This window comes from Physeter macrocephalus, chromosome 10 (genome assembly GCF_002837175.3).
Source record: "Physeter macrocephalus isolate SW-GA chromosome 10, ASM283717v5, whole genome shotgun sequence".
Classification (NCBI taxonomy): Eukaryota; Metazoa; Chordata; class Mammalia; order Artiodactyla; family Physeteridae; genus Physeter; species Physeter macrocephalus.
In genome coordinates this window covers 49,223,135-49,243,399 of record NC_041223.1, presented here as the reverse complement: position 1 = coordinate 49,243,399, position 20,265 = coordinate 49,223,135, and the positions used below count along the sequence as shown (strand labels likewise).

At 44.1% G+C, this 20,265-nt stretch overlaps 1 protein-coding gene across 4 annotated transcripts in view; it reads right to left on the bottom strand.

Moving 5' to 3' along the window:
• Nucleotides 1–20,265, bottom strand: part of FYN (FYN proto-oncogene, Src family tyrosine kinase) — a 219,264-nt gene that overhangs the window by 185,611 nt on the left and 13,388 nt on the right. For all 4 annotated transcript variants that reach the window (XM_055087549.1, XM_024115517.2, XM_055087550.1 and 1 more), the window contains exon 2: nucleotides 8,135–8,174. The gene's annotated coding sequence lies outside the window, so the exon portion shown is untranslated. The remainder of the gene's footprint in view (nucleotides 1–8,134; nucleotides 8,175–20,265) is intronic.

The following is a 20,265-nucleotide window of genomic DNA, read 5'->3' as shown; positions in this document are numbered from 1 at the left end:
AATTCTCAGCTGAAAGGGGGTAGTTAATTAATCGGAAGAAAGAACACACACCTAAAACTAACACAACATTGTAAACCAACTATACTCCAATAAAAATTTTTTAAAAAGTAAAGGAGCCAAGACATGAAAAAAAAAAGAAAGAAAGAAAGAACAGATTTTAAAGGATTTCAGCAGGCTCAAATGGCCACTAGAACTGACCAAAACAACAACAAAATCCCCCCCAAGTTAAAAGATAAAATCCTGCTTTTGACTGTTAAAAGAAATCTATTGCATAAATGTAGGATGATGTCGGTACCTGCCCCATACCCTCCAATGTGCTCAGCTGGGACAACGCACCCTATTCATAAGCTCTGCTAGTGACCCTGACCCCAGGCTCTGGGTGGGAGAGGCTCCAGGCCACTGACATTACGACTCCCATCAATGTTATGACTCTGACTTCAGACCTGGGGCTGCCTTTTACTCTTTGGGCTCAGTCTCCTGTCCTGGGCCCCACCCCTTTTCAGCAGTTGATCCTGTAATTCATTCTTGTGGACCCAACTCTTCTACAGCGTCCTGGCTGCGGTCTTGTCCCCATACACTAGCACTCCTCTTATCTGGCCCCTCGACCCGCTCAGCCAGACGATTCTGCTGCCAAACATCTGCCCATCTAGACTGCCACCTCTGGAAGGATTCCCCCGAGGCTATGCCTTCCCAACTGTCCTAACTGCCTCCTGTCACAGCCTGCTGCCCTTATGTCCCCATGAGAGTACCCCAGGCCACGGATCTGTCTGTTCTCTGGATTCCCGTCTGGATTATATTCTGGATCCCCAGCTGATCCCACCCTGCTCCTGACAGAAGCCCAGCTCTTTTACATGGCAGGGGCAAAGGGGATGGGTTTAAAGCAATTCATATTTTAAGGTCTTAAGGATTTTTATTGAATGCAAGCTCAATGCAAGCGGAAGGTGCCACAGAGAGGCTGAATGAGAGACGTGATCCTGGTCTTTACTGGTACCTCATTTAATGATGCAGAAAACACGTGCATCTCACAGGCCTAATAGTCTTAGGTGTAGACTCCTTACTCTACACTGGCTGAGCCATCTCTGAAGTACCGTCCATGTCTGAGTGCCATGCTCTTAAAGAGACAGTGACAGAAAGGGAATGCAGCCAGGAGAAAGTAACCAGAATAACAGAATTCCTGACATGAGGTAATGTAAGAATATTTGTAAGAACCAGGGCTATCGGCCTAGGAAAGGAGGATTTGCAGGGATGGCGTTTTCAGGTGAAGAGCTCTCACGTGAAGAAAGACCTAAAGGCTTATATTACAAGAGACAGCTTGGAGATCTGCAGGAACACAGTGGAAGAGGGGCTGAAGCAGTAAGGCCTGGTCCCGCTCCACTCCTGACTCGGTGACCCTGCCTCTCTCACCTCAGTTTCCCCCTCAGACTGGAGGATCTGATTTCAAAGGCCCCTCCCGGGTCTCAGAGCCCATAATTCTTCACCCTTAATTAAGCCCAATCTGAGAAAGAAGACAGGCCTGGCCTGGCCTGTTTGGAGGCCTGGGAGACAAGGTCAGTTCTTAGGTCTTCCAAGTGGCCCCTTCCAGGAAAATCAAATTCACTCAAGTAACTTGTAAAATAAGTGGTAGCAGGCTTTATGTTTCAGGAAATGAAAAATACAGAAATTCGCCAAGAGAAGGCGTGAGAGGCAGAAAAACGTCTACCCCTCCCTAAGACAGTTGCTTCCTAATCCCTGCAATCTGTGAATATTATCTTACATGGCATGCTGTGAGATGATAAAGTTAAGACTGGCCAGAGGAGAGCTGATCCTGGATTAGCCGGTGGGCTCTCAAAGCCATCCCAGGTATCCTTACAAGAGGGATGCAGAGGGCAATGGGACAGAGATGCACAGGGAAGAAGGTAACGTGAAGGCAGAGGCAGGGATTGGAGAGACGTGGCCACAAGTCAAGGAGCACCTAGAGTCACCCAAGGCTGGAATAGAGAGACAAGCAACCGATTCTCCCGCAAAGCCTCTGACGGCGATGCATTTCTGCTGACATCTTAACATTGGACTCTGACTCCAAAACCACAAGAGAATAAATCTCTGTTGTTTTAAGACAACGAGTTTGTGGTCATTTCTTAGGACAGCCACAGCAAACTGATATGGAAGGTTTTCTGCTTAAATAAAACGTTGTTATGGGCCCAAAGTGGGCAGTAATAGCCTCCTTTAAGGGAAAAGCTCGAATTTGTATGTGTCTTTATGGCCTATTCCATACTAGACTCAGAACAAGTGCAGCTCTGCTTTGAAAAGTGTTTGGGGCAGTGACAAAAGCATCTTTTAAGCCATTGTGCATGCATATTTTACCAGCAATCTCTCCTTCACACACAAATTCAGCAGACAACAAATCTAAGCAGGGCAGACAACCAGAAGACTCCAGCCTCCATCCAGCAGGCCTGGCTGCCGTGGAACAGATTATGCAGCATCTCGTGGCAGAGATGGGAGGGGGAAGCCTCTGGAGTAGGAGGGAGCTAGTCTTTATTCTCTGTTGTAATGTGGGCAGTGTTTCTCCCCACCCTCGCCTGGCAACATCCAGCTCTTGGAGAATGATGAATGCTACTGAGATGAGCAATATAATGACATGATCCCCCAGCCTAGGAACCAGCTGTGGAAAGAGGATGAGGGTCCCGCAGGCCTCCCCAGACTCCCACCACCACCATCTCTGTAAGTCACTCTCACGCTGTCACTGAGGGGACCACGAGGTGGCACCAGGTCAGGTTTCAGGAAACGGTTCCCCTTTTGAGTTTCTAATGACTCCTCGATAAAAACATCATTACTATTTTAAAAGCCACAAATAAGGGAGAAAGTCCTTTTAAAATCAGGGAAGAGAAAATGAAAGGTACGTATAAAACTACCAGTTTGATGACAGGAGGCTGATGATGATTCATCTGTCTCCTGCTCAAGAGAACCTCAGGACAAGAGAACCTCCGTTGTGGAGTGGAAAGAGACGGTGACCTAGTTTAGATCTTCTGCTTCCTAGATTCAAGTCCTTGGGTAAATCATTTCATTTCTGTTGAGCTTCGTTTTCCTTATATGTAAACTAGGACAAGTGAATAAGATGACATGTGGTCTCAACAGTGGTTGGCCCACCTGAGCTCATTAATGTTTGAGGAAAGGATGAATTAACTGCTCTGCATCCAGGACTAGACAACGCAATATTGTTACCTGTAGTTCTTCCAACTGCCATCAGTATCTGCCTGGGTTTATAATATCTAGGAAGAGGGATCTTTTATTATCTTGGAAATTCAAACTGACAGAGGGCATGTTTTTTCTTCTTGGACAGCAGTGCTTAGTTTTACAATCCAGACATTTATGTAGAAGAAAGTTGGTCAGTTATTATGGGTGATGCATAACAACTATTTTCCATCCAGGACTAAAAATGTTTGCTCTTCAATCTAAAACAGAATTCTGCGCAAGCTCATCGCTCCTAAACACACACACTCCCCCACCCCCAACCAAAAGCCATTCCCTTTTCTAGATCCCTAGTCACCAGGAAAGCAGTCTGTGTGAAGCCTGGCCCTTACTCAGTGAAACAGATGCTGGTCTTTCCCGATGCCCAGTCACCAGCAGAATAGGTCAGTATCAGTATGTGTGTGAGGTTGGGGCAGGGGGCGTGGAGAATGGAAGCTCACTGGGCATCCGATAGGCCCTGGGGCTAAACTTGGCATCCCACAGGCCCCTAGGCACGGTTTTCAGAGGGCCTAAGGGACCCACAAGCACCTGCTGAGCCCTCCCCTCCATTCAGGAAGAGTGGCTTCTACGGACAGCAGAGAGTTCTGCTTATGCTCTCCCTCCTCTTCACTCTCTCTCCTCCTCCTCAGAGCGAGCAGTGAGTGAGGTGATGCACCCAGCACCAAAACCCCCAACACGCTCCCCCTGGAGACACAGCTGCATGCCTTCCCAGTGACCAGCATTCTCAAGCCTTCGGACATTCCGTATAAGTCCTGCTGATCCTATGACCCCTGGAAATTGTATTCCCCTCACTAAAGGAAAACCCGCTGTTAGGATTCACATACACACGACTTTAAAGCTCAGTGCCTAATGCAGTCTAGAATTTTGAACCCTTCACTGTTTAGAAAGAGGTGTTTTTTTTTTTTATAAGACTATTAGCCTCACAATAAGAATCTAGATATTTTTTATCATTTCTCTTGGGACTTAGTAAAACAAAAGAAAGACTGAAAAATGGAGTAACTTCTATGTACATTCTACATTTACATACAGACTAACACATTTCAAGGAATTCACTGAGAGAAAGGAAACAACTCTAAAGCAGGAGGTAATCTTTAAATTTACTTTTCTTTCTGAATGACAATTTGAGTTGAGGTGGCCTCCGTGTCTATCAAACAGACAGTAGTATTTTGGCCATATTTGTGGCCTGAAGGCAGCTATCTAAGCCCTGTGAACAGCTGGAATAGCAGTACAGGAATTCTTGGTCTTACTGAAACTACAGATAGGACAAGGGTCTCTCTCGAGGCAGGCGCCAAAATACTTCAATCATGCTAGACAAAGGTCATGTAGGGTACACGAAAATCAAACCTGTCTCCTCAGAACTTGGAGAGTAGTTATGACCAAAGAGGTGTTATTTTAATCAAATTCATTAAAATTATGATTTAAATTACTAAATAAGATGACTCAATTTTATCAGCTTTTTATTTTAAAAAGTACATTTTTGTTTTGCTGGCATAAAAACAAAACTACATATTCTTTAAAATTCAGTTGAGGATGGGTTTCACTTTTAGAAGAAACATACATTTTATAAAAGTATAAAATATACTTTTATAAGAATATACACCTTATATATTTAAATCAGTTATTTATGGAAACCATACTCGAAGTGTATCTCTCAATAATTCTAGAAGATTCTGTGAAAAAAATTGTTTAATGTTTCCTTTGTGTTCTTACTGCTCCTCCCTTGATAATCTTCAGACTTGCTTTGCTTGCCCAGATTACTTCATTCTTAAGAATTATCTATTCGTTTGTCTTCTTGAAACTTTGCAATTTTGGGGAGAAAGCCAGGGAGTGATTGTCTTATCTTCATATAATGCTATTAACAAGCATGATTTCCACAGATAAAACCCATAGATAGAGAAGAGGAACATGATTTCTGGAGTACACAATAAGGTTTTTTACTTTTCTACCTACCAAGGTGGCTTTCATTGGGTCTCATTACCCCTCAATTTGGTCATGTAGCATTCAACATCTTAAGAGGGCCTACTAGGTGCAAGCTCTAGGCTTAACACATGAAAGATTCAGACCTGACAAAGCTTACATTCCAACAGGAAACAGATATTAGATGGCTATTGTACAAATAACTATACAACAATGATAGCTTTGAAGAAGTGCATGGTGGGAGAGCAACCCCATCCAGATTGGGAGTCAAGGAAGACCTCTCTAGAAAGTAATATTGATGTTATTACTTACTCATAAAACTTTTTAAAGAAAGGTAACACAAATATACTGTCTCAAATATTATATCAATTCCAAGGTAAGATGGGGTATGAGAAAGAGAAGGCACTGGACCAGACAGATATGACTAGAATCCTTGCTATTACTATGGTGCCTTGGGCAACTCATGGTAAGGGACATGGTCTCCTCACATTATTGTTGTAACAGTTAAGTGTGACACATATAAAAAGCACTTAGTATGTAGCGGAAGTCCTATAAACTACAGACAATACTTAATAATTACAGAGTGTATGCTGATTTATCTTTGAGCTTTGACATGTCAAAGCTCATTTTCCTTTCACAGTTCTGTCTTTACCAAAATGTTCAACTGAAAGAGAAAAACCCCAAAATCTACTGGGAAAAAAACACACTCTGACATCAGTGATTTTTCTTCACTTGGGTTGGCTAACCGGTATCATTTACTTAAACAATGGAGGCGCACCCCATACTAGATTATTCCTGGCAGATATATTTATAAATACAGGCAAAAAGAATAGTTGGTATATCTGTACTCAACAGCCTTCTCCGAGCATTCGAAAAAGATTCTGGAATTGGAGCTTTTGAATTAGAGCTTTGAAAACAGTGAACTCCCCCTTGGGTGGTTAAGTGTCTTTCAGGTCATTAACTCCTTGTCTGAGAGGGTACAGGCAGAGCCCTTCAGAGAAGCCCAAACTCACGCAGCCCAAGAAGCATTTCCCACCCCCCACTTAGCTTCTTTTATTCTAACTTCCCTCAGTACTTACAAACACCCAACCCACATGACAGGGTGGGTCACATTCATTCCTCTGTTAGACACTCACTGCTGCCAGAGTAGTACCTGGAGGTACAACTGATCAGGCTCTACCTGAAAGGAGCTCCCAGCCCGCGAGGGGCCTTCTTAAGTTTTCTTTAGACTGTGGCCAACAGTCACTTTTCTTTTTGGATTCAAGGCTCAAGTCAGAAAACGAAAAAAATATGTTTTGTGTTTATATGTTAAAAAATGGAGACTTTTACTTGGTCCTGGAAAAGAGATCACTTTCCTGATGAGAAAAATGAGGCTCAGAAAGGAGAGGAGACTTGCCTAAGATCTTAGAGCATGTCAACAGCAGAACTGAAGCAAGAATTTAATCCATTCCACTTGGGGCTCCCCACCCCACTGACCAAGCCCTCTGGTCTGCCCGGTCCTTGGAACACAAACAGACACGCCTCCTCCATGAGCTGGACCTCCCCACCTAGTGGCTGTGGGATTCACGCTGGGCTGCATGAAGCCAGGCAAGCCCCGCAGCCTGGAACAGCACCAGGCACTTGCTGGGTACCCCCGCCCCCAAGGCGTTCTGCTGTTCTGTGCTATACCACCCTGGGGTGGCTCCTGGCGCCCAGAGGCTCCTCCTGCTGGGGGCCTGGCCTGGCCCAAGAGGGCCACAGCACTCACCCCCATAGGGAAGTCTCTGCCGACCCCTGGCTTCCACGGCCAAAACCTAACCGATGGGGCTTCTACAAAGGCTCCCTTCTGCTGGCCCTGACTAGAGCCCTTTTATTTCCCAGTCCCCTTGGTTTGTATGAGCTGAAAAGGCCAGGACTGAGAGGAGATCGCTAGGGGGCTGCATGGGGTCAAAGGTGAGGGGTTGCTCATAACTGGTGTCGAGCAACATTTCAGATAGTATACTTCCTCAACTTAAAACAAAGGTGCATTGTCTGCAGACAGAATGGCTCCAGTTCAGGAGAAGAACCTCTCTCACACATAAATTCAAAATAAGAAATAACAACCAGGTCATTCTAGGATGATAAGGTGGCAGTCCCTGACTGGCCAGGGAACCAGTGAAAAATTACACCCAAGGCGATGTGACTGGGCAATGGAGTCTGGGGCAGAAAGGGATCCTATGGGTAGCTGGTGAGACCTGTGTAAGTCCAGCCTTTCCTGGGAACCCAAGGTGCCTGGGAGACGAGAGAAGCACAGGCAGAGAAGACTCGCCAGCATTCACAGAAAGAATGAAAACCCTGGTTCCTTCACACATCCCCTCCCTCCAGCAGCTTCTCTGGATGCCCAGCCCTCAGCCTGAGCTTCCAGAGCTCTTCCTGCACGGCTCTATCATATTGTATAATAATTACCCGGGTATCATCCGTCACATTCATTTTTGTCTCAGCAGAGCCCAGCAAGGTGTCTGACACCCAGTGGGCAGCAACGTTAAGTGAATGAAAGCATGACCCGTTACACAGTGACTGCAACTCGAAGGTACAACTAGGCCAGCAGTGGAGCAGCAGCCATCTGAGAGTAGAGGAAAAATCAACAATGAATGAACTACAGGGAACCTCCCTTAACCAGAAGTCAGAGGGCTGCCCATCCCTCACCAGCCCCTGAAGGCTCAGCAGCCACGGGACAGCTGTTCTGTTCTATTTCTGGGCTGGGGAGACATATCTTAGAGCTAAAACATATGTTCCCATAATTATCAAAACTGAGTGTTACAAATAAGGGAAGGGGGAAAGTAGCAGGTTCACCTAAGTGAGATAAGACTTTCTATATCATATACCAGCTCCATCTCCAACTCAACCTCTCTTAGACACCTGTGGGCTCAGCGTCACAATTCCAAGTTCAAAGTGGACAAAATCCTGGGTCTCAGTGGAAAACCCTTTCTAATTTACAAGGCACGTGCTCTTAGTACAAAACTTGCCAACTTACTTTTTCCAGGTCTAGATCAGCATCCTGCTTCTTCAAAAAACTGTAGAAGAAAACAAAAATAAAATAGACGTCAGAAGAGAACTGAGCACTCTTTGCCTGTAAACCACCCACAAAGCACCACCACAGAATTTTCATTTACTGCAGACAATCAATTTGCCCACAATTTGTTTTCTTGTTCACACAATTGTTGTGAAGTCACAGTTGCCACAAACACCTGCCTGCAACTGCAAAGACCTGGCCCTGTACCACCAAAGGAAGCCAGCATGAGATCTTAACTTTTCAGAGCCAGGAAAAATAGGGATGGAGGTCTTGAGTGTGTACATACACACACACACACACACACACACACACACACACACACACACACACCCCTTCTTCAGAGTGCCTACAAGTCATCCATAGCTGGGACACATTGAAAATGTGTCTCCAAGGTCTTGTTCAACTTACCTCTTGGCTTAAATCTCCCCTTAGTCCCCAGACCCTATCTGCTCCACTTCCTGTCTGACTGCGGGTGGGCCTCACTGTCAAAACAGCCTTCTTGGGATGGCCCTGTTTTCCCATCAGCTGGGGTTCCCCTCTCCAGGAGGCCTGCCAACCCACTAACCTGCACAACTTGTCCATGTAAATCTAGTCCCAAGATCTCCTTAGAACCTTGTGTCAAGCCCCTGGCACAGCTGATGCTGACTCTGATGGCACCCATGCCCACTTTACATGAATCTTTAAAGTGCCAGGAACAGGACGGCAGACCTCCAGCTTGCTCATGCACTCTGCCTACAACCTGCCAATATTACGGTACCTCATTTATTATTTGTGATTTTAGCTGTTAGAACAAAGCTTCGGTTTTAATAAGGTGTCTAAAGAGAACAATAACAATGGTTGAATGAATTACGTAGACAGCGGTACGTTAGGGCAGAAAGTAAAAGGTTTGAGAAATCTGGAAGAAAAAAAGCGGAAACAATCTTTCCTATCTTAGTAGAGACTCAAACTTGTTTTCAGTATGATTCTTAGCATCTTTCTTTCTGGTCAATGGTTTAAAATACCCCCATAGTAAATTACCATCCCCATCAAAACCACCCCCCCCATACACAAAAGAGAATTTTTGCGCTGTTTGAAAGACTGCGTAATTAACAGTCACATCTTTGTTTCGTTTAATCAAAGATGACTCAGAATGAAGGGAAGAAAAAAATGACCATGGGGAAGAGAATTAAAAACTCATATATCGTCTTCTGCAGAGGGGCACTCAAATCATGAACTCACTGCAGACACGCAAAAGGAGCAGCACGGAGGCTGGAGGGAGAGGACGCGCTTACGAGCTCGCCACAGCCCGTGCCTCAGCAACCCACAACCCCCATCTCTTCCTTGCTTCTGAGACATGCTGTCTTGTCCTACCAAACAGGCAATATATGCTTTTCCTTCTGGCTCACGCACTGGGGATCTAGACACCGTTGAGCTGTAAAAAAAAAAATAGAATAAAAAGGGAATTCCCTCTGTCCAGAAATTTCAACTGGCCTCCCTATAACCCGCAAAGAGTCAGTACTATGAGAACTTTTCACCAAAGGGAACATCGATACAGTAGAAGTCTGACTTCCATTCTTGAACACTTTGAAAGAGGTTTAGGAAGGCTGTCATTCTGATTTATAAAATGGAATGTTCTCATACGCAAGGTGAAAGACCCCTTCATCTGCCACAGAAAGAGCAGTTGGAGAATCATTACCCTTTTCCAAAGTAGTGAGGAAACTTCACCTCTCCCATGCACACAGCACAACTGCAGTCACACAGGATACCCAGTTCAGCAGCAGGCTCTGAAAGAATGAGCCTTCACTCCACGGTACCAAAAGGAAAACTGAAAACCTGCTTGTAGCTGCTGGCTCACTACTACACAAGGAATCTTATCCATACGTACATACATGCGGCATCATCCAATTTCTTTTTCAGGCTTACTAAACAGATGGAGCTAATTAACAAAGACAATACATATATGTATCATCCTGCAGCCAGAACCCAGAAGGGTGTCACAGCGTTAACTTCAAAGACTCCCAGCAAGCACAAAGGCCTGAGATATTTTTAGGCGCCAGCTCCATTGTTTCAAAGAGGATACGGATGGATGAAATAGAATTGCCTGAAAGTAAAATTCACGTGGCAACCCATTTTGAATGAAGAGTGGCATTAGTTTTTAAAACCAGTTCTATCTTTCTTAAATAAAGGCTGTTTCTGAAAGGTCGAGAATAAGTCAATTTTGGTCATCAAATGTTTAGGTGAAATAGAGGTAACATTTTATTTCAATGGCTCCTATATTTAAAAACTTGACCAATTTTTCTCCTACTTTATCTGTTTTCTAAATCTAGATTATTGGAATATCCAAGTTTTAAGATTCTAACACTTAAGGCAAGATAGACACCTCCCTCCCCCTATGCGTGTATGTGTGTTTACAAATATAGATGTGCATATGTATTTATACAGATATTTTAAACAGTTGACTATTTCGATATAAATGTATTCAATGGTGGGCTTGCGGGCATAACGGCATGTTCCATGCTTTTATTCTTCCTGCTGAAGTAGTGCTGATGTTTTGTTTGAGAACATGACTGAAGTGACCCAGATTCCCCACTGGAAAAGGCAGATCCAGAAATGCTGCAAATGTGTGATCGACTGCAGGAAAGAAAGCCGAAGGACGAGGCCTGGACCTAAAATGAACCACTCCCCACTCTTCAGATCAGCTCAAGTCCTCCCTCATTGGCGGAATACACAAAGATTTTTATTTTTAGAGAAAACTCTAAGAACAACACTGAGAAGCCCTTAACTTTGAGCTCCCTCTTGATATAGCCATCCGCCTGCCCCCACCGATCTCCTATTTCCACCTACACACCTTGCAACAGCACAGTGCCGGCAGAGGAATAACCAGACCCGGCAAAGGGGCACTGGCCACATGTTCGGAGAATGGCAAGAGGCTTGGCAGTGCACGGGGGTGGCTGAGGACGGTGGAAGGCTGGTGGGAGAAAGGTGGGACGCTAAGGCAGGGGCCAGGTGGTGAGAGACAGCATACACCAGCTCAGAAGTCAGGCAGTGAGGGGCACACTTTTGCACCCATCAGTATATCCTCAATCCGCTTCTATCCCAGGAAAGGGCAGAAAAATAGATCCAGCCCCCAGCATATTCCTGGCACTGGACTAAGCACCGTCATTCCAGTCTCACCCACTGTGCTGGGTAAGTAGAATCTTCTCCTAATTGGCCTTCAGGGCTCAGGGCAGAATCGCCTTCCTGCTCCTGTTTCCCTTTGGTCCCACGTCTCTGAAGAACTGGATTTCATCTCCGGTGTGTTCCTGCAGCACTTCATGCAGTACCTGTTTCCCTGCCTCTCCTGCTCGAATGCTGGCTCATCTGTGGCCAGGATGGCACTGAGTACAGTGCCTGCTGCATCACAGGCACTTGGGCCGCCTCTGCGGATGGAGGGGTGAAGGGTTGAGAGGGGTGGTGGCAGGGTGACTAATGAAGAACTGACCAACAGAAATGAAGGAAATGAAACCGCGCTGCATCAGGCTGACCCGCTGCCTCCTGCACATACGAGCAGAGGGGTTACTGGGGAAGGGGTGTAGAAACCCAGGGTGCACCCACATACCACGCACACATACACACATAACCAGAAGATGTCCTGTTCTTTAAATTTAGTCCTGTGTCTTTAGCTACAAATAAAGGACAAAGATCCAATCTGGAGATTCTGCTGTTATTTTTAATATTACCCAGTGTTTCCTTTCTACTTAAAAAAAAAGTGACTGGGAAACCATTCAATACATTAGAATCACTATGATTCAATACATTAGAATCATAATCAAGTCTTGTATAAGGTGGAGATTTAAGGAAGGGTCATGATGAATCCAAGATTTAAATCATGGTTCAGGCTTCTGTTTGATTATTTTAAGAAATGGACGATTGAGAGAGAAATGAGGGATACTTTTCTCCTGCCACAGAGTCTCCTCTATTCCCAGTTCAACCCTTTTTACTACTTGCAAAAGACTTAAAATATTCACTGACCTGACAAAAAACATCTGCACGTTACTAGACACGTCTCCACATATTCACATCTGAATGGCTTCTTTCTGCTCCAACGATCACAGATCTATTCAATCAAAACTCAAGTGAGAACTCAGAGCTGTACGTGGTGTAATGTCAGTGGCGACTGAGGATAAAATGGCCATTTGATAGCAGCTTCCATATCAAGCGTGTCAACAGGGACAGTGTTCCTTCGGTTATTCTTAACTTAGGATCCAAGGCACAAAAAAGACCAGGCAGGGCCAGACTCTGCCACAATTCCAAAGAAAGCTGAGACACATACAGAGTGCACACAGAAGCGCCTCAATGTTCTCTGGCAAAAGGGGGGCTCCTGGCTCCCTGCCTGCAGCCCGGGAACAGGCCCACTCTCACAGTGGGCGCCCGGGGCCTCCACAGCTGCACACAGACACGCAGGGCACCACGATCTGCTGTGCACCCCACAGCTGGGGCAGGCCCCGGGACGGGACCCAGCTCAGACAAGGCCTTCCGTTGTGGTGTATTCCTCATGGCCCCGTTTCCCCAGGAAAAAATGTTTTTTCCTCTGGCCATTCATTCTGGCCCCAGACGAGCTCATTCTCCCGTGTCTTCCTGCACACGTGAACCTTCTAACAAGGTTTGAGATGGCAGCAAAGGTGTGAGATGGCAGCACCTGCCACTTTTCTCCCACCTTACCCACCCCTAGTAAGGGCACAAGGATAAGTGCACGTTCAGAATGGTGAGGGGCACGGGGCAGTGAAGAGCCTGGGAACAAGTCGATGCCACGCCCAAGGGCATCTTCAGCACCCTGACATCAAGGGGACCCCGTAGGAATTCAAAGGAAAGGGGCTAGTCTGGGGGAGGACAGCAAAGGTGGCTGGAGAACACCCTTGAGCCTCCCACATACGGAAGACATCATGGGCCTTGGCCAATGTCGGATACACTTTGTTCTACTACCTCATTCTTATTTCTTTTATATAAATATTCATTCACCTCAATGAAAATCTGCAAACTCTGGGACCCCTGTGATGATGGAGCTTTTACCTCTGGCCAGTGTTTCTAGGCACATATAAATGTTAACCCTAGTGGAGCGCTGCCATCCTGCCTGTCACAACTGACAGCACACATAACCTTCTGAGAGAAACAGGAGCGGGAGGCACCTCAAGTATGAACAATGTACCCAGTACAGTTAACGGCAGGGTCTATTGCAAGCAGGAAGGCACAAGCGTAGGCTCTAAAACCCAATGATCTCTCTCACCACTATGAATTACGCTCCAAAACACAGAATTTTGGTCCACAGCCAGGGAGGAAGCAGTTGGCTTGGAAACCAAGTTCTGTCCTAGCTCTGCTGTTTATTTGCTCTGCGATTGGGCAAAGGGAGAGGGTACAGCAACAGTCACATATTAAACAACCCAAAGGGGCCGGGCAGGTAAAAGAAATGAATGGAGCAGGTGAGACGGGGCTGGGGTGAGCTGAAGTGCCCTGCCCCATCCCAAGAGGACAGCTGCAGTGATGCCTGGGAGGGCTGTTATCATGAGGGAAGGCAGGCTCAGTTTTGCCAGACCTTCCAATTTTGTTTTTCGTTTTTTCAAGAGAAGCTGGAGATCTCAGTTTTTATACAAAAGTGCCTAACTTTTAAATGTTGGTTTAAATTTTTAAAATGCACCATGTGGTCCAACAAAACATAAATGAGGGTATCGTACAGCCCATAGACTGGTTTGCTATCTTTATAAGTCATAAGAGCTATCCCTTGGTTTCTCTTTCTGTTAAATAGGAAGTTGACTGCTATCTGCCCACCACTTGGGGTTTATTTAAGAGCACAGAAGGGGTTTTTATTATCATATAACAAAAAATCCAAGTACATTCAGATGCACGAAGCAGGGTAACCCAATCTCTTATTTTTTTTAAAAAAAAACCAGGGTTTATGCAAATGCTCACACATGGGGCTTGATGTTTTGTAGAATTATTTGAAAGGTATACTTCTACAGGATAGCTTCTAAAAAAACAAAAGAGGTAAATTGTAATAGTCTTAGAGGATGAGGGGTGAGTAAGTGGAGTGAGTGGTGGGGTAAAAGCTTGCTTGGAATGGCTTTGATTTTTTTTAACAAATGCTATGTGGAGACCAGTAGTGGAGACAGCCCTCTCGAGAGGCTCTGCCATCAAGGGCAGCAGGGATGTGAGGTGGCTGCCACAGGAGAACGCGAGGTGAAGATAACATATTTTAAAAATGGATGAAATTACAAATGTGTGTATGTTGATGGAATGAACAACATGTTAAAGCAAACAGACAAGCAAGCAAAAAAAAAAAAAAAATCCAAGTACTAACTAAAGAAACTGTGTCAGCAAAATACTAGACAGTGTTGGGTGCAGTAAACATTTTATTAGTAAGAGTTAAAAAGCCAAGATCTAGTTATACAGGTTTTCCTAAACAAGAAGTCAGAAAAAAAAGAAAAAATCTTTACTACAACACACATTGTCCCACATTTTACACTGTGCCATTTCTGTATTTGTCCTTTTTAGCCTACTTCTAGCAGAGTCTCTCTCTTTGCTAAAATACATTAGTTGCCATGGAAACGATGTCATAGTGCGTAAAACCATTTACTGTCCTTGGAAAGGCATTCATGATAAAACTGAACGGCAGCATGTGTTAAAAAGAGATCCAACAGAAAGCAGTTGTGTAAGAACACAAGATCTCAAAATCGTGACTTCAAAGTATTCCTCCACCACCACTGTCACATGGCCCTGTTTCCCCCAAATCAACCAGAGAAGCACTTTTCCTTGTTATAGACACCAAGTATATGCAAAACAAAATCTCTGACCTAATGTTGGAGAAAACAATAGACTCACTAGAATTCACACTTGCCTCCCTGGGTGGAGGGAGGGCGTGGGAGGGGGATGGGAGACTGCAGAATCAGGATAGTTTGTAGGCATCATAACATCTCTGCTAACGGGGACGATTTAGTCCTGTGATACATTCTGCTGTCCAACTTTGTTATCAGAGGTAGAAATAATATTCAGGACATAGAGATTGAGACTTGTATTCCTTATCCCCAAAGATTAGCAAGACACTCCCTCTTTTTTCCTTTCATCAACTCAAATCATATTCACTCCTTTGAGAAAATACATTGAGCATCTCTCATGTACCACACTGGGGGAAGAAAACAGACAGGCAAGGTACATGGCACCAGGAAGCTTAAAATCTAGCGGGGCCAGCTGGGCCGGTGGGAGCTTAAGAGGCTTCCTGGGCCATGTGAAAAGCTCGACTTTATTCCAACTCAAGAGGATGGCACTGAGGGGTGTTACCCAGCAATGTGGTCTCAGTGGATTTTTAAAAGCTTGCTCAGCTGTGGGACTGGAGCCAACAGTAGAGGAGGGCAGAGCGGTAGTGTTATCAGAACAGCCTGGCCCAAAGAGGACAGTACAAAGCAGACGGAGAAATGTGATCTCTAACTAGGGTGACCTTAGGCCATGGCTTGTCTGTGAAAGCGCTAGATTACACCCATTGTCCCAGCAGCCTGTCAGATGAAGCTTTTGTCCAGATGTTTCATTTTTTAAACCAAGGACTGTTATTAAGAGTTGCATTAAAATGCACCAAGATTGGCTTTAGCCATGGTCTTACCTACCAGTGATGAGACAATGAAGAGAATTTTCTTCCTTACGTGTGATTAAGTCTGAATGGTAACCAATAACAATCCATCTCCTTTCCTGTCCTTTTCCAATCTTGGCTGCAGTAAATACCTCTCTTTCAAGGAAAACAGGCAGGATGCTCACCAATAAAATAAAGAGCACTTGGACATGAGCAGCTGGGGCAGCTAACTCCTCCCATTCTCAACTGGTAGAGCCCCTGCCAGACACTGGATGTACTGACCAGCTGTGCTGACCCACACTGCGGCCTGAGATGCACAAAACACTGGTCAGAAGGGTCCATGGGAAACAGAAAATTACAGGTTAGGTGTATGTGAAATATTTGCAGGAAATAGACGTTTTCAAGAATGGTGTGAATGCTCTCATTACAGTGTTTTTGTCATTTATCTATTGTTACTCTATTTTACTTTGCAATATCCTCTTCAGCAGCAATGGACTGAAAAAGAAAAAATTGCAAATTAAATGAAAAATTACTGAATTTTTTTTTTTTTAAGAAAGCTGATGATGTTAGCTCGTACAAAATGTTCATTGGTATTATTCACCATGGTAGCCTTAATGATATCATTCACTATATAAGTCCAATCTACTAAAGAAGTATCAGTAACTACTTCAAATGTTAACAGTTATTGTAACAAGACTGTGCCCAAGGATGACAATTCAACACAGGCAGCTATGGAAGGTTCACTGACATAGCACTCTAGGAAGCATGACTTTTCCTTTAGATCAAATGACTGCTATTCTATGTTGATTCCGCTTATTTTTAAGTTCAGGTTCTTTTGTGCACATAGGAAAAGTGAAGTGAGAATGTGTCTCCAAGACCCTATCCTAATGTGTTGGTTTCATTAGCAGAAGAAAAAACCACACAAATGATTCCAGTTGTATGTTAGTATTAACAGGTATTTTAAACAGAAGAATCAATTAATTTCAATTATGGTTTGATTTTTTTCCCCATCTATTTCCTGGCATCAAAATGAAGCTGGTGGAAGTTCATTCTGTCACAGATGAAACATCTCATTCTAGTGTGACTACTACTGTAATTTGTCAAAAGTTTAACACGAGATGAAATTATTTGTTTTTGCAGAATACAAATACAAATTTTGTGATGCTATAATTGTCCTTACTAAATCAAGAAATCTATGGAGCAGAAAGTTATTTGATGTGGGTGTGGCATACATATAATTAATAACTGCATTCAAAAAAGTGGCTATATCCTACCAATTCAAAATAAACTATAATGTAGAAATTGATAAATAGTTAGAAAAACTGGAACTCTGAAATTTTTGTGATAAAGTGCTTTGTGAATACAAAAAACACTTCAGCATGGTAGTACACGCCTTCTATTTGCCGCCTGTCATCATCAACTAGGTTTTAGAAATGTTTGAGAAATGACTCTCTAAGTCAACCTAAGTGTGCCATGATGGTATGTGGATGAATCCTGTAAAGTCTGGGTGTGTTCTGTTGCAAAAAAGTTGGAAATCTTTGCTCAAAGTAGTGAATGAAGTATCAAAACACTTCAGCTTTTAAAAAGCATTTAACAAAGTGCAGTTACTGAAAACAAGGCTTGCGAATAGGAAGATGTTAAAATTTATCCCAACAAAAGCAAAGGAAGCCACTAAACAGATAATTCAGTGTCCAATATTTAATTCTGAAACAGTATTACAGATATTTTGGAGTATCTCAACTTCTGGCAATATTTTGATGATGTTCCTGGTTTTAATTGGATACATTTATATTCTGTACCACAATGGAGTGAAATTATGAATGATCTATGATTTTGTGTCACCTAAATGTGATAAAGTATTCAAAAGGACCATAGGGGGACTTATTTTCATGAGTTTTGCCTTATAAAATTATTTATTGAAGAATCCTGAATGGGGGTAAAAGACTTGTGAAAATACTTGGGCTAAAACGTTCACACATTTCAGTGTGGAAAAAAAAGTTATTCTGAGAAAAGCCTCCATTTAGCAGAATTTACTCTGAGCTTACGTGCATCTGTAGAAAGAGTTATTTTCTCAGTTAAAAATATTGTGATGGGGCTTCCCTGGTGGCGCAGTGGTTGCGCGTCCGCCTGCCGATGCAGGGGAGACGGGTTTGCGCCCCGGTCTGGGAGGATCCCGCGTGCCGCGGAGCGGCTGGGCCCGTGAGCCATGGCTGCTGGGCCTGCACGTCCGGAGCCTGTGCTCCGCAACGGGAGAGGCCACAACAGGGGGAGGCCCGCATACCACACACACACACACACACACACACAAAAAGACATGGCTGAAAAATTGGCTAAAGTGAGTGAATATGTACCAAGAATAATTATCGTCTTATGTTCTTTTCCTTGTTTAGATAACCAGTATAAAAAGATTTTTTAATGTATAGGGACATGTTTTTAAGTTTTAGGAATTTTATTTTTGAGAAGACTGTGAATAAAACTATTTCATAGGTCAAAAATATTATGAAAATGATATCAGTTAATAAATCAGCTGGTTTTTTAAGTTCTATAATTTAAATTATTTTAGTGACTCCTTTCAAAAAATGTTATGGTCTCCTATCCCTCGCTCTCTTGGCTCCCCCAATAGATGAGAGAAAATATGAGACGTATTTATGTTTTGAGAAGATGTGTTCAAAGTGTTGCCGTAATTTTCTAGTAGGAAAATACAAAAAGCAGTATCCCAACAGGCAACTTCCACCTGACTCCGCCCCACCAAACGTATGCTTTTTAAAGCAAAACGAAAGATTTCCCTTCCAAAATTACTAGGCATTTCAAGAAACAGCAGGTTTTAAAACATCCTCTTAAATGCAACATCATCCTCGTATGAATGTCGGAGACAAAATGTATTCAAAAAGAGCTAACTGGTTTTTTTCCCCCTCTCTCATTTGAGTGTTCTGGTAACTACTTATGAATTATACTTGGAAATGAATCCCTTCATAAACTCATGCTTTATTTAGTACATGAGGATTGAATAAAAATGAAGTGCTTCTCCCCTTATAGTCAGTCAGAGACTGTAATTTCTAGTATTCACCCTGATACCTTTAAAATATGGAACTGAAGGATCACACCCAGTAAGAATTACCTTCTAGTCTCCAGCATCCCAGTTAAGTTCATTAGAGAAAGCCCTGAAATTCTAATACTTTCCATTGACCTGAGACTCCATGGCAACCGAGGTCCTTCCTTCCAGGACACTGGGAGGAAGTGTGCCGCCAACTAAACAATGGGAAGCCCAAGTTCCCCACTACACTTTGGAATATCTGGTGGACAACTCTGCTCCTTAAGAGGACAGATCTTCCCACTTCTTGCCCAAAATGAACCTAGTACAGGTAGGCTAAGCCACAATTTACCCAAAGGAAAAAGCATATTATAGGAATACAAGTAAGCAAATTTGCCACCATCACCGTCACCATCATCATCCTGTTAAAATACAGCTCAAATGCAACGTAGAAGATTTGAAACGTATACTTCCTACTCAGCTGCATACATTTCTCCATAGTTGAATTCAACTTGATCAGGACCACTGCATTTCTGCTGATGGTAGAAAAAACAATCTTGCTACTTCAAGATAACTTGCTCTTCAGATTTAAAATTTTCGTTGCTTCAGGGCAATTAGTCAAATTGAGCTCATCTCAGACTGCCTCTCAGGGCTGTGTTCCTTTTCAAAAGGGCTGTGTTCCTTTTCCTCTCCCTCCTTCCCCCAGGGGGGAAGATTACAGACCACCACATGATGGGGCGAGGACCTCATCCAGGCACTGCCCTCTAAGCCCTCACTGGCCTCCCTGGGATGTCTCATCCCTTTGTTTTGGGTGCTAGCCTGGTTCTGCTGATGTGATTGGTGGAAATCTGCAGCCAGTCTTCAGCCTGGCCCAGTTCATTCTGTGCCCTCTTCATCCTGACCCGGGGACTCTCCCATCCAGCTCCCGCAGCACCTCCACATTCGTCCTAAGGGGCCTGCAGGATTATTGGGATTTCTCCTACACCACATGTAAGCTCTGGGAAATGAGGGGAAGGCATATCATCTCAGGGCTGTTTCTGCCTAAATATGCCCCAATGCAGGGTCCACTCCAATGTGGCTTCCTTCCAGATATCTAGATGGGGGCGGGGCAGAGTACAAGTGCTCTCTCCGGGCAGATTCTCCTCCGCCCACCTGGAGGGGGGCATCTCAGTGACGCATTCATTTCTTATCTCTAGCCTCCTCCAAATCTCTACAAACTCCATCCTCCAACCCAGGAAGGCATTTCCTCCTTCCTGCAGCCTCCCCATCCTGCGTGGCTGACTGTACAATATACGCCACGTCTTCTGAGATCTGGCTTCTCGGAATCCCCAAATCACTTTGCTTCTAACAAAGCCTGCCTCTCTTAAATGAAGGCCTGGGCTAACTCTGGTCTCTGAAACATGCCTCAAGGTCCTGTTTTGGAAGTCAAAAGCTGAACAATGTCTTCTTTGTCTTAGGCCATACTCTGTCCTTCCCCTGAAGTAACGGAAT